Here is a 14979-nt window from a genome sequence, read left to right on the forward strand (position 1 = left end):
CCCTTGGCACCCATGTGAAGATGGCTGTGTACTCTTCCCTGCCCCCAGCAGCACAGGAGGCCAAGGATGCTGGGACAGGATCATGCTCACCTTTGAAAAGAGAGAAGAAGCACTCATTGGAGGTTAGAACATCAGAAAGGCAGGCCAGAAGCTGGCAAAATTCCTGTGGCTCATCAGGAAGCTGACATTTTCTCTGCAAATCTGCAATGGCCCTGGGAGTCCCAGCACCCATTGGGTCCTAGATGCACTGCCAGTATGTTACTAATCTCACAGAAGGGCTGTCCATCCGTGTTTCCTTTCAACACACCTCCTGGAATTGTTGAGAGATGCACCTGTGCCTGGTGAGGGCAGAAACCATGAAGACCTTTTATTTCTTGGAGTTTCCCACATCTTAGAAAATCCATAAGGACCTGAGTTCCTTAGAAAGCCTCTGGTACCTCTCAAGGGGTTCACAGAAGGGGAAAATGAAAGCACACCCCTCTGCACTGTCCTGATGACATGATCCAACATAGGAATAGCATGGATATTTTATTGGAAAAAAGTGAGTATAATGAGCAAGGCACTCTTCTGGAGTTGTGCACTGGTTTCCAGGCAATTGCATCTCGTATCTAACCCAAATGATCGGGTGATATTTCAAACCAAAGAGAATGGCAGGAATAATATTAGCTGATGCAATCACACCTTGAATTTACAGCAGTGCTAGGCAGATCCATGAACAGTGGGATACTGTGTACATGATTACAGCAAATTCAAACCCTTGTTTGAAAGCAGCTGGGTTTTGGTTGGGTATTTTTTAACAGTCCCCCAAACAGAGGTGGTAGATAAAGACTTCCTTTCTTGTAACAGGTGAATCTTACACTGATGGTGAAATACACTTTGGCAAGTATCAGTTAATTTCCTTGCTATTACAGCCAGCCTTTTTCATGCCAGTAACAAAAACACATTTAGAGCTCTCCTGCTTCTGCAGTCCATTCTTCACAATGGTGAAGTCTTTTTCCTAGTTCTGCCAATGCTGCAGTCAGTGGGGGAGCCAGGCTCTCCCATCCCTGGAAGCCCAGCATTACTGGGTACCTGCTGTGCCTCAGTACAACACCTTTGGGCTAAATACTCACTGCCTTCTTGTGGAAAAAAGCTCCCAGCCCCCACTGACCTCAGCCACAGCTGCCTGAGGGCATCTGAATTAAGCCTTGAAAGTAGGCAAACCCAGCAACAACAAAGTGTATCCAAGGATGACATGGGGTCTAGTTTTTCTCAAGGAGGAAACTTGGGAGTCAGCAGCCTTGTCTCTTCTACTGTCTGTTACGTTCATCTCAGAGGGAAAAACCACGGTCTCTTCTGTCTCTCACTGGCACCTGGCACTCAAGTGCCACCTCCCTGAGCTGCATCAAAGTTTCCTCACTATATGTTTGCAAAACTGGCTCTGAGTGTTTCACCAGCAAGGCTGAGTGACCAGTAAGACCCATGAAAGAACAGTAAAGTAACAGCTGATGCACTCAGGTGGGTCCTTTTTAAGTTCCTTAAACAGCAGGTTTTGGATGGCGGTGAAAATCCCAAATGTCCTCTTGAAAAAGTGAGTGAGAGGCCAGAGAAGATAGAGAAGGAGTTCAGACAGCAGTCTGGAATATTAATAGGGGAGACCAATGTTTTTGCTGTTGAGTAGTTGCTATATGTGGGTGGTTTGTTCACAACAGCTGGTTTTAGTGAAATGAATAATATTTCTGTGCATGTTCATGCATATATTTGTGTCTTTACACAGAGGAAAAACATCCCACTTTCTCAGGATCATCCCACCGTCTGGAAAAATTTGTGTTTAACAGTCATCAATTAGAAACAGAAAAGAACCCTGCTCCCCATCAGCAAGTATGCGATTTCTACCACGAGGCAAAGATTTTTCTAGATAATGACAGCATTAGAAACAACCCCACAAGCATGTGAGGTATGTCTGGTAAATCACTTAAATAAAAAAATCATCTTGCAGTTTTTCCACTGGGAAAAATGAGTGCCCTGCGATGCAATCAGACCCTGGGCTGCAGGGGGGCCACACTCCTACAAGGAGAGATGACACCTCTATGCCGGACACAGCAGGGGCCTATTTATTTTACAAAATTGGGCTGTCCTCCCCCTGATCCAGACAGCATCAATCTTGCAGCAGCTGCAGGAGGTAGGGCAGGTTTTGCACTGACCACCTACCTTCTGGTACAGCTGGAAATCTAGGAACAATATAGTTTCCAATGTTATTCATTGGATTTCAAGTTTGGTGCCAAGCCCTGTGCAGCCAACAGTTGAGCTACAGAGATTCTGTCGCTCCTTTTACTGGACTACTGTAAAATAATTTCTCTCCATGACCAGTTTAGGCTGTTCTAATGCACGGTCATAAATGAGACATTGACTTCTAAAGATCTTCCTACCCTTAGGGTGCCAGATGAAAGAATGGGTCACAGCTTTGTTCTGCCCCAACATGCCTGGGAGTGTTGAGAGGCACGCTTTCCTCACAAGGAAATTTCCTCTGTCTCCTTAGATTTGCAAGTTTGCAACCTACCTGCAGAATATAAAAGAAATGTTGGGCTGACTGAAACAGATGTAAGAAATTTATTTTCTCATGCCATTCAAGCAGCAAGAGCTGTTCTGCTGATGTCTGTGTCTGTGAAAAAGAGCACAGTGACTTCCACTTTTGACATAAACTTTGTGGCTTTTTTCAGCAACTCAGCAAGCATTCCCAAGCCCAGGATAACAGAAATACCTTCAATAAATCTGAATATCATCTTTGTAAAAGAAAAGTGATCAGTGTAAGGGAAGTTCATAACACTCTGCTGAAAAGGATGTTGTTCAGACTAATTCAGCTGCTCAAGCAGATTGCTTCTTTAACACTGTTTATGACTTATGTCCTCAGTATAATACCACTATTTTTATGGCTCAGGAGTCACCAATGGAATAAATTAATTCAAGGGATGTTCCAGATAATGAGGAGTTTGTCCTGCAGCAAAAAGTTCTCTAACGAAGGGTAAAATATTAGAGGCCTGGAGTATGCAGCAATTAGCAGATTTTGATAATTGGTGAGAATGGAAATGAGAAAAACAAAGGTGAAAAAAAAGGTGAAATACTTTATGATTGCATTATCTATCAAGGCTGCACAGCATTTCCTATAAAAATATCTTGGATTCACTTGCTTATAATTTTCAGAGTGATGGAAAGTTAAAATGAAAGAGGACATTTCCAAGAAGAAGGCTAAAAAAATGCATTTGTCCCATTTCAAGCATATCTTAGTTTTTTGTCTGAGACACTTCATCACACCATACAAACTGGAAATCTAGCTTTTCTGGGTCTTGACAAAAGCTATCCAAACTGGACCACACTTTACCACTTTGAAAAATCATAGACCACACAGGTCTGTGGAGGCTTATTAGCACTTACTGGACAAAAAGCCATCTTCAAATCATCTCTGTGAAGTCCTGGCTGAGTATATTCTGTGTCCTTGCAGCTGCTGGAGCACCCATCACCTGGGCTGTGCACAGGTGGTGGCCAAGCCCACCCCGCCTGCCAGGTGTTGCAGTGGGAGGCTGCACTGAGCTGAGAGCAAAGCGGGGTTTATCTCATTTATCAAGTGATGACCACCACACTGGCTGTGAAACAGCATGGCAGAAGTGGTTGTGAAAGCCAGATGTGGGAGGAAAGAGGTAAATCTGTTTGAAGAATCTGCTGTGACTGGCGCTGGAATAGCTGGAGGAGGAGGTGGTGTAAGAGGGAAAGATGGTGTGACTGGGGCAAAGGCAGGAATCGGGGAGGCTGATTTTCTGGATCAACAATAAACAGCAATGAGAACAGAGAGAAGGATTAAGCCACTGAGGATTCAGGGTTTGGAAGCAGCTGTTAGGCAAAAAAGAAGGTGAGGGAGTAGGGAAAAGAGCAGAAGTGAAAAATATATGTGATGGCAGGCCAAGCCAGGTGACTGGGTGTGAGTGGGACAGAGGTAGGGTGTGGGCATGACTTGAACTGGGATGCAGTTAGTGGAGGCAAGAGTGGGGAGAGGAAAGACTCTAACTTGACAGTGGTGGGACAGACAGCAGAGGAGGTAGCAAAGAAGCTGTTTGCTTTCAAGGGTCTGAAAAAGAATAGGATTGGAGAGCACATGGATGGCAAGAAGCAAAAAACTCCTGGTGGTACATATTGCTCTCCAGAGTTCAGGATGGAACCAAGGAATCCTCAGATTTTCATGTCATCTGCTTCCAGCATGTGGATCTGAAAGGCAAGTTTCTGGTGCTTTCCCTCCCACTGCTACCCTAACATTTGTTAGTTGGAGAGGTCACAGTCACCTTGGTTTTCTCTTTGTCTTTTTGAAGAAGTCTTTGTCAGGGGGCTCTTACTACGGGTGGATGTGCATAACATGGCATCCTTGCTAAGCTGTGTTGGCTTTAAAACAAACTGACCAGCATCCTAAAAAGCAGGACACTGTAGTCTGTGCCAAAATGGCTCTGAAATCAAGCATTCAGAAGTTACAGAAAACTGGAATTAAAACAATGTGCACAAACCTAATTTAGCTTAATTTTGGCATGTATGACTTTGTGGAAAAGAGGCCTGGAAGGGACGTCAAGGAGCCATCTGGGGACTCCAGTTCATCTCTTTCTCCTAAGGCAGGAGCAATTATTCCTAGACCATTCTTGACAAATGTTTCTGTAATCTTCTTTTGTGAGACAGACATTAATTACAGGCTCACATATTTTTTTCTTAATGGCATCCTGCCTTGGTGTATAAAATACACTGGGACCATGCTGTGAAGGAGACTGGGAACACAGCTGGAGAAAGGACAGGCTCATGGTTCAGCCTGTGGACTGCTGTCCTGGAGAACTGTCTGTGCTTCAGAGTTCCTGGGTGGTCATGTAAATCCAGCTTCTCCTGGGCAGACATTACTTGTGTTTTCTCCATTTTCTGGGTGCACAGTTTGAAAATACTGACTCTGATTTATTTGTCCATGCTTGGCACCCTGTTTTGATACAGTCTTAGGGTTTTAATTTTACCACCACCACCCAGACTGCTCAGACCTTGTAGCATTGGTTCTCATAGACCGGGAAATAAAACCAAAGTTCCTGTGTGCCATACTCAGCACTGACTGCCATATGTCACTCTTCTCCCACTTCTCATCTGACCCTGCCCTGTGCACTTTGTCAGCTTCCATCTCCCTGGACCTTTCTTGCTCTGCTGAAAGCATGTGTACCGAACCCCACAGTCATGAATGTGATTCCCAGATCCTCTATTTTGTTTTTAATGGACAATTAAAAATAGTCAGTTCTTCTGACTATTTTGTTAAGTTCGGGTTTCTCCACAAACACCTCACCCTCAGAGGTACATGCATTCAGTGCAATTCAGGGAAAAATCAGAAAAATGCACAAGAACCAAGAGCATACAGGACACCAGGAATGTGGGGGATGGAAGTGACCTCTGGAGTTATCTAGTTCAACCTCCTCTTATTCAAGGTAGGTCAGCTACACCTGGTTTTCCAGGATCGGATCCAATCAGGTTTTGTACATTTCCATAGATGGAATCATACAATGGTTTGATTTGGAAGGAACCTTAAAGATCACCTTGTTCCAACCCCCCTGCTGTGGCAGGGACACCTCCCACTAGACCAACATGCTCAATGCCCCATCCAACCTGGCCTTGAACACTTCCTCCACAACTTCTCTGGGACACCTCTTTCAGTGCCTCAACACCCCCACAGTAAAGAATTAGATACACAGTAAAGACGAGATTCCATGACCTCTCCAGGTCTTGGATAACCCGCAAAGTAAAAAGATGTTTTCTGGTGTTCAGGTGGAGTTTCATGTTTTAAATAATGCCTATTGCTTCTTGTCCTGTTAGCAGGCACCTATCTCCCTCTTCTTCACTCCCTCCCACTAGATATTTATACGCATTGATGAGATTCCCCCTAAACATTTTGTTCTCTAGGATGAATGGTATGGACATTCCCATCTCTCTGTCTTCCCTCACATGAGATGTGCCTCAGGCCCTTAATCATCTTTGTGCCCTTTGCTGGAGTCATTCCAGTAAGTCCATGTCTTTCTTGTACTGAGGAGGCCAGAACTGGGCACAGGACTCCAAGTGTGGCCTCACCAGTGTTGAGTGGAGGGGAAAGATAACTTGTCTTGACCTACTGACAATGTTTTTCCTAATGCAACCTCAGATGTTGCTGTTTGTCCTTGCTGTGAGGGAACACTGCTGGCTCATGGCCAACTTGATGTCCTCCAGAACCCCTCTAGTCCTCTGCAGAGTCCCCAGCTGTCTTGGTTTGAAAAGACAGGTGCCTGCTAAGAAAGGCAGGAACCTCCTTTGAAATGGAAAAATGTAAACTCCCTCCTTCCCCCTGCCCAAATTATTATAATCTTGAAAACAAGGGGCTCTCAGTCAAAGATATGGGAATAGGAATAGGACTTCCCTGTTGCTCAGAGTGTTGGTAGCAGTCTGATTAAATGGTGGCTGCAGTCCTCCTGGAGTGACAGATGTTTTTCTATTGAAGCAATGACCCTGTAGAAGGGTGTAGTTTTCCTCTGAAGATCCAGTGGTGGTGATGTGAATGGGCCCAGTCTTCCTCTGGGAATCCAGTGGAGAAAGGCTGCCTGTGGTGTTCCCAGTCTCTGATTATATCCAGGTAGGAATGCTTGGCTCCTCGCCCTGGGATGAGCCACTCATCCCACAGATGGGATGATGGAATTTTATCAGCTTGAAAATACATGAGACTCAGTGGCTCATTAACAGAAGATGTCCCCCTGGAGGGAGGATGGGTTGTGGAAGAGATGAAGAACACTGCCACACTTGGTTTTAACAGATGGTAATAGAATACACACTTTTGGTTACATCTTGCATTGCAACCCAAGACACCAGCACCCACACAGATGCATGGGGTTATTCTTCCCCAGGTGCAGGACTTTGCATTTCTCTTTGTTGATCTTCAGGTTATTCCTCTCTGATAAATTGCCCAGCCTGTCCAGGTTGCTTTGGATGGCAGCACATTTGGTGTGTCAGCTCCTCTCAGCTTTGTGTAATATGTAAATTTGCCAAAGATGTACTCTTTCACATCATCCAGCTCATTAATGATGATGTCAAACAGTATGAGACTTGGTAACAGAATAGACAGACCTCAAATGACCGGCCTCTAGCTGGACTTTGTGCCACTGACCCATGACATTCTGGGTCCATCCAGTCTGTCATTTTTTGACCCACCTCAGTGCCCACTTAGGTTACTCATACTTTGTCTATGGGGATGTTATGGGAGACACTGTCAAAAGCCTTACTAAAGTCAATGCAGACAACATCACTGCTCTTCTCTTGTTCACCAAGACTGCTCATTGTGCTGTGGAAGGCTGTCAGGTTGGTTAGGTCTGACTTCCCCTTTGTAAACCCATGCTGACCTCATTTGATCACCTCCTTGTTCTTCATGTGTATGAAAATGGTTCCCATGATTTCTTGCTCCACTGTCTTTTCAGGGAATTGAGGTGAGGCTGACAAGACTCTAATTTCTCAGATGCTCCTTCTTGTCCTTGTTGAAGATAGGAGTGGCTTTGGCTTTCTTCCAGGCCTCAGGAACCTCTCCTGATCAGTGTGATCTTTCAATTACAGAGTGGACTTTCAATTACATTTCCTCAGCACTTTTGGCCCCCTTGCTCAGGGGCTTGAGATTGCTGAAGGACACTGTCATTAGTAAGGCTTCCTCCTGGGCTACCTACTCCTGCTTCCACCTTTTGTGCATTTCATTTTTATGTCATAGTTTAGTCATGATGTCTTTGCTCATCCACATGTGCCTCCTGACACCATTGCTTGATTTTCTTCTTGTCAGGATGAACCACTGCTGAGCTTTAAGATGATTAAACAGCTCAAGCCTTGGTTCCTAGTTCAAGATCTTGATCCTTATTGTGGCCAGAGCAAGACACTTCAGAGCATTTTATAAATGTTCCCATACATCCACACTTAGAGAGTGATTTGAATTCAAACAGCATGTTCCCAAACAGCATTCTTTACAAAAAAAAAAGATCAGTGTTATCCAGGTTCTTGCCTGCATCAGTGACTTTCAGAGTCCAGTTAGAAATGTAACTGTCTTACTGTCACCTCGTGAGAGGCTTCTTACTCCAGAGGCCACTTACCAGGCAGGTCTTTCTAGAGCCCGTCCATGGGTAAAAAGAAGAGACAGGTTCCTTTAGGAGCAGTTTAAAAGCCACCACATTTGAGAATTAGAATCATCTCCCGGAGAAATGTCTCACCTTCCAGTGACTAGAACAAATTTCTACTTTAAGTGCCTGAAATATACAATAACTGCTTAATTTAAAAATACTCCCTTCTACTGCTTTTGAAAGTGCCGCCTTTCCTGTTAATTGCATTGTGCCCTTGTTCCCGTGCTATGAGGCAAAGAGAATATCCTTTTGAACTCAGAATGGAATCATCAGCTTGATATGGCTTAAATCCAGTCCAATTAAAAATACATAAATGTGGCACTTCCCTTAAGTCAGATGTCCTGAAATGACTCCTTTATAAAAAGGCGTTGTTAATTCTGCCAGGCCTTTTCTGCTTGCCGACTCTTTTCTTAGGGGTCATTTGTTGTGTCTCCTGCTCCAATCACGCTAACCTGGTTTAAGCTCACCCATTTCCTTTCTGTGTCCTTACATGCCTGCTTATTGTTGCCTGTTGAGTTCAGCCTTGCTCACGCTGCTGGCTTGCAGCCTCTGCAGGGTCTGAGCGGAGTGCTCATCCAAGTCTTGCAGAACAGCATGTGAGCAATAGCGGCTCGATCAGGAGATAAGCTTTGCTGACCATTAGCAAAACAATGGACTGTACGCTCAGTGCTGCTAAAGGCACAAAATAAACAGGGAGAGGAAAAAAAATAGGCTCCTCGTAACAATCACAGTCACAAAATGTTCAGGAGGAAAGGAGATTCTGGAAAAGATTGGTTGGGCTTTCTTTTTTTTAAGGAATGCAATTGTTTCCAGTGATTTCTAGGGCTTTTTGGTGCTTTCATGCTACTGGATTCTTGTTTCCAGCCAGTTAGATCTTGCTGCCCGATCCTGAATCCTGCCTTTTAGAAAGGCTTTTGAATTATGTCTAATAGGCTGAAGCAAAAGCAACATGGGTTGTTAGTCTGATCAAATTAGGAGGTGTGCAGAGTGTAAAAGATTTTATGATGTCAAGCAGTCTACAGGGAATTAGGGGAGTCATGTTTTATGGGAAACACCCAGGATTTGTGTTTTAAAGACACAGCAGAGAGTCTTCACTGTTCTGATTCCTGTGCCTACTTTTACGTTTTGTGTTTGCAGACCCTCTAGCCTGTCCACATATTTGCTAGATTTTTATATTTAATAGCTCAGTTTCAGTGCCATATTTTCCCAGATGTTTTATAGATTTGAGAGAGAGCTCTCCATTTAAAAACAGCTGTCTCTCCATCTCAGGGCAAGGACAGCTGTCAACACCAGATGTACAATGCAAGATGCAGCAACAATTAGGAACCATTTGCCAGCCAAAGATGAAGGAAGTAGTGTGCGATGGTGATTAGTGAGCAGCCGGGGACAGGGATCATTAAATCAATTAGAGTGCTTGGCAAAAACTCAATGAACTAAATGAAAATACTGTTACATTTTTGTCCACTTCATAATTAGCTGTGCATTTTCTCCCAGGTTCTGAAGAGAATCACCACTTCTAATTCAGGGCTGCAAACTAGAGACCCCAGTTCATAGGCAAGACATACAACAGTGCAAGGTCATTGCTGTAGCTGATGTATGACCGAGCTTTGGTAGTTCTAGTCAACCATTTTGCTATGTGTTGTCTACTGCAATCATTTCCCTCTGCTGATACACTATAGCACGTTTTGCCTTGTGGATATCAAGAATGTCTCTAACCCACCAAGCACTATTGTCCTCTTTCTCCCTCACAGAGCTGGCTGTCCTGGGGAGACCTGTACCCATGCAGTTATTTTCAGCTAGGGTAAAAACAGCTGCAACAGCAAGAGCTGGATGAACATTTCACTGCAGTTAAGGATGGTAATTTTGTTCTGCAGAGAGCCCTTCTAGCAAGGACAGCATCCCAGGCAGGCTTTACCAGGCCTATTGCTGCTTCCTTTACTTCTCTGCTGATGCAAACATCTATTCTGAAGAGCCTTTTCTCCTGTTGGCACCTTGCACCACGTGCAATGCTTTCTTTCCAAAAACTATTTCAATAGGAACTAGCGAATCTTCCTGTGTTTGTGAGAAGGCACAATAAACCTCATCACCCTGGTGCAACATTCCCCAGCTGTCTGAAGGAGGAAGCAGAGAAAAATCTCCTTTGTTTGCTGTTGTGCCTGGCTCCCTGTATAACTTCTAGGTCACTGTGATGACTTGGAAAGCCAACCTGGCTCTTCTCCCCTGTACATGTCTCTTCCAAACATCTACCAAGATCCAGCTTAAGAGTAGGCCTAATACTGGGGCTGTAGTAAAGGCTGTCTATCCCTCCAAGATATTCTCAAAATTCCTGAGGGCCTCAGGAATAAGGCTGGCTTTAACTCTCTTTACCTTGAAAGTCTCCTCAACAGCCAGTTTGGAAGCTGATTGTGGAAACAGTGAAATTGCAAGCATGGGACATTAACAGGGTCTTCCACCAAAACTGTAGTACAGAGAGCCAAGGGGTATCAGTCTTGGGCTGCTTGACTGAATCTAATGCGAGTGAAATGATACACACAGAAGAGACCAATATTTTTTCTAGATTTGAACCCTTTCAGATTCCTGAGTAAATGGCCATAGATGAAGCAAGAATCTGGAAGATTTATTAAAAGCTCATTCAACTGACAGAGCTTCTCTGGCTCTGGACACTGTTGTTTTCCAGGGTTATCTAAGAAGACAAATTCTGGGGCAAAGGCAACTGTCCAACTGGACCAGATACTCTCCTGGCATGATGGGAAACCTGATGCTTTTGTCAAGAGCCAGTGGATAAAACCACCTTAAACCTGTGCAGAGCATCAGCAGGGAGAACTTAATTCCACAAAAATATGTACCTGCCTGCATACTGAGTCACTGACATTTTCCACATATTGCAATATTGCCATGAACCTGTATTTGGTGTCTCTGCTCATTCACCTGCACTACAAGTTTGGATACAGAAGTCGTCTGTAACTTCTCTGACATTGAACTGTTTGGACCACTTGGCTTTATTGGTTCTGGCAAACTTACCTGTAGTCTTGCAAGGACTTAGGAGCACCCAGACACACCCAGATCAGCAAAACATCAGCTGTCTTCTGAGGCAATTGTTGGTGATGACTTATTTTGTGACAGGAAGTGATTGCAAAATAGTGGGTTCTCAGGATTCAAAACCTGTATCCTGCTCAGAAACATGAATGCAACTGGTATGTTCTAAACATAGATTCCTTTGGGTTTTGTTCTGGGACAAAAATCAAAACCACTTTTCAGGATTTATTGTTTAATCACTAATGCCTGGGCAATCGGCAAATATGTTACTGTTACAATCTCTGATTTTCCACTGGAAAAAAAAAAGCAAAGTTAAAGTTCAACCATAACTATTGAGTTTGCCCATGCCAATCAAACAAGAGAGAAGCCATTACAGTATCTCACTAATTTATTCTCTGGATAATTGCCTTGGCAATATTAAGGAGTTACATACAAGATTGGTAGATCCATTAATAAAATTTAGGTTGTCCAGAATAGCAAAATAGCCTTGAATGATTGCATCCTTATCAGACTAGCAAGAGGTAGGCCTCTCATCATGCCTTCTGGTGGAATGACCCAGCAAGAGCTGCAGGGTAAGCAAACAGAAAATCTTCCTGCTGATCACTTGAAAAGGAATCAGTGGAGAAAGAAAAAAGCAGGCGTTCTTGTGCAGGAACATGTCTACTGGCTCCTGTTGGAGCAGGTCTATTCAGTTTCTGATTAGAATGATTGAAGTTTATTGCTGATATATGAAATGCAAACAGACAAATGAAATCCCCTAAAGAAACAAACAAAACCCCTCCCCTACTCTACTCCTGAACTCCTTAGAACTTTGTTCTACCCAGAAGATGTACCAATTTTCCAATCCACTGCCACCTTATGGCATTTCAGAGAGATAACACCTCAGTAATTTCTCTCGGACACTTCACCTAATCAGGCAACTTCACTGGGCGCTTGCACATTACAGAGACAGGGCAGCTGTAAAACTGCCCTGTGCATCCAGACTTGAAACAATATTGATGCTTGAGATGCTGGATTATAAAAGCTTATGAAAACTGATCATTAAAATGTCAATTCTATTTACATTTTCAGATTCTAAAGGGAGGTCATCTCATTTTGGCCAAGGGGCCAAAAATAAATATGGACTTTGCAATGTTGTCAAAAGAGAATCTTTCAGTCTAAAAAAGCAACTAGCTCATTTATGACTCTCACAAATGGTTTAAATTGTCAGTCCATTTTTGAAATTGAGGATGAAATCTTAAGAGATGACCTTATTGTGTGTTTAGGGTTTTTCTGAGAGTAGTCTTAACTAAGGAAAGAATTTATGAAAAGACTAACAGAAATTGGAGGAGCTTTATGCTTTTCCAACCCCTCAAATACATCACAATTTTCCTTTAAAACACACTTGTGGTCTCCTGGTGGATGAGAAGATGCTACAACTTGAATGGACAAGCTTTGGAGACTTGGTAGCTAAATTATGACATGGAAATATGTGCAGGATTGCCAAATATGAAATAATGCAGCTGGGATTTTTGTATTATGCATTCCCCCCATGGATAGATAGGCTTTGTATTCAGAAAAGTGTTTTTAGTAGCAACAAGTTGTGGTTTTGATATGATTAATTTGTTATTGAAGAGGAAACAGAGGGATTTTAGAGAATGGCTATACCAGATAAAGGAGGACAAGCACAAAGTTATTTTCATGAAGTAGCTTTGTTCTCTGTAAGTAAATGAAGTTGATTTCCAATTTTATTATCAGGTTGTAGACTCATTACAAAGCTTTAAGGGATACTTTTCAAATGGGCACCATCAGTATAAATTATGCATCTGTCTGATTTTTATTTACCAGTATTGTGAGTAACAGCAAATGCTGAAAAGCAACGAGCTCACCCTCCCCCAAGTGCTGTTTTTCAGACTGCCAACTTTTTCAAGAAATAAAGCTTGGCTGTCTCTCCTAATTCAGTTCTCCTGTTTATGTAGTAATTTAAAAGAATTTTGTCAGAAAATAAGAAAATATGATTTGTGTCAGCATTTTGATGCCCAAAGCCAGTAAAAATAATGACTGGAATGCCTGGTGGTACATTTCAGATAGAAGAGAGCTGGCCACTGCCTGGTGGCATATTTACTTTGTTGTTTCATGTATGAATGCTCTTCAGAGAGCTAACCCAATCTGTAACCCTAATTTTTGACTATAGCTCTGCTAAACAGGAGAGAAAATGTCATTTTCACTGTTGGTAGCTCATTGAAGCTGTGTCTAAGCAACATTTGACACAGTGGTGTCTCAGAGGGAGGTTGGAACACTGAGTATGGTAGGGTGGCTCCGGGTGGCTGCCGTACCACTCCTATGCTGCAAATTCAGTGTCTCTTAGGCCTTGTTAGGGCACACCACTCTCACCTGCCGGGTTCGCAGCTGTACAGAGCCGCACAGGTAGATCCTGAAGGATCAAGCCTTGAACAGTCCTATGGCCTTTGTAGTAGGTGAAACCATTTAGCATTTATCAGGCAGGAAAAAAGGCTTCCACCAAGCCAAGCACCCTGAGGAGAGCAAAGTGCTGAACAGGACCATTTTGACAGACTGGGTTTGTTTTTTGCTTTGGAAAACAGCTCTTATAAAGGATAAATTTTAGCTGCCTTTGGCCAGGTCTTTGTTTGGTCACATAGCAATGGTGTTCAGAACAGGGCTGTAAAAAATATTAAATCTGGCAATATTTTGATGCCTTAAAAAGAAAACAGCAGCTCTTAGTTAGTCTTTAACACTGGCAAAATATGTTTCTGCTAGTTATTTTGTTTGTGGTACAAACTATTCTGGCAAGAGTGGTTCTTTTTTTTCTTTTTTTTTTTTTTTTTTTTTTTTTAATGGCATAAGCAAGCGGTGCTCAGTTTTTGCTGATGTCTGCCGAGTAATTTCACTGAGGTCACAGCAGGCAGCAGTGTCCCAGTGCTGGCTGTGCCAGGGCTGGGAGCCGCTGCCCCCAGGGATGCTCCAGAGCCCTGAAGAAGGACGAGTTCTTGCAGAACAGTGCCTGGAACTCTGACAAGGAGCAAGCTCAATCTACCTATGGTGGCAGTGGTACCTAATGATGAGTGTTTAGTGCCTCAATACAAGCTGTGTTATCTGTGAGGAAGCCTTGCTGTTAACAGCTGAACTGGGAGGACTTTCTATGAGAGCCCTGATCTTCTTTCCCCTGCTCGGCCCAGTTGATGCAGAATCGCTTCATGAACCACATCCACGACTATTCCTTCCCCCTATTCCAACCTGAAAGCTGGAAAGGGATTGTTTACAAGAGCCTGTCGTGACCACGCAAAGGGGAATGGCCTCAAACTGAAAGAGGGTAGGGTTAGATTAAATATTCAGAAGAAATTCTTCACCACGAGGGTGGTAAGACACTAGAACAGGCTACCTGGAGGAGTTGTGGATGGCCCATCCCTGGAAATGTTCAACGCCAGCTTGGATGGGCTTGGAGCAACCTGGTCTAGTGGAAGGTGTCTCTGCCCAGGGAGGTGGGAACTGAGGGGTCCTTAGTATCCGTTCCAACCCAAACCATTCTGATTCTATGGCAGCACTGTGCGCGTCAGCGCCATTTCTTTCACGGCTCAATGAAGCAGAACCGCAACACCTCTGTGCCTGATGGGTTTTAAGCACAAACCCCGCAATTTCAGGTTTCGTTTCCCTCTGCCCCAAGCACGCTCCCGGCGGGACGGGCCGCGGAGGCGCGCCTGAGGGGCGGTGCCCGGCCGTCCTGCGCATGCGCGCTGCCCTCCCCCGGCCCCCACAGAGGTGAGCGGCCGTGCCCCGTCGGGAGCGGGTG

Source organism: Parus major, chromosome 1 (assembly GCF_001522545.3).
Source record: "Parus major isolate Abel chromosome 1, Parus_major1.1, whole genome shotgun sequence".
NCBI classification, from domain to species: Eukaryota; Metazoa; Chordata; class Aves; order Passeriformes; family Paridae; genus Parus; species Parus major.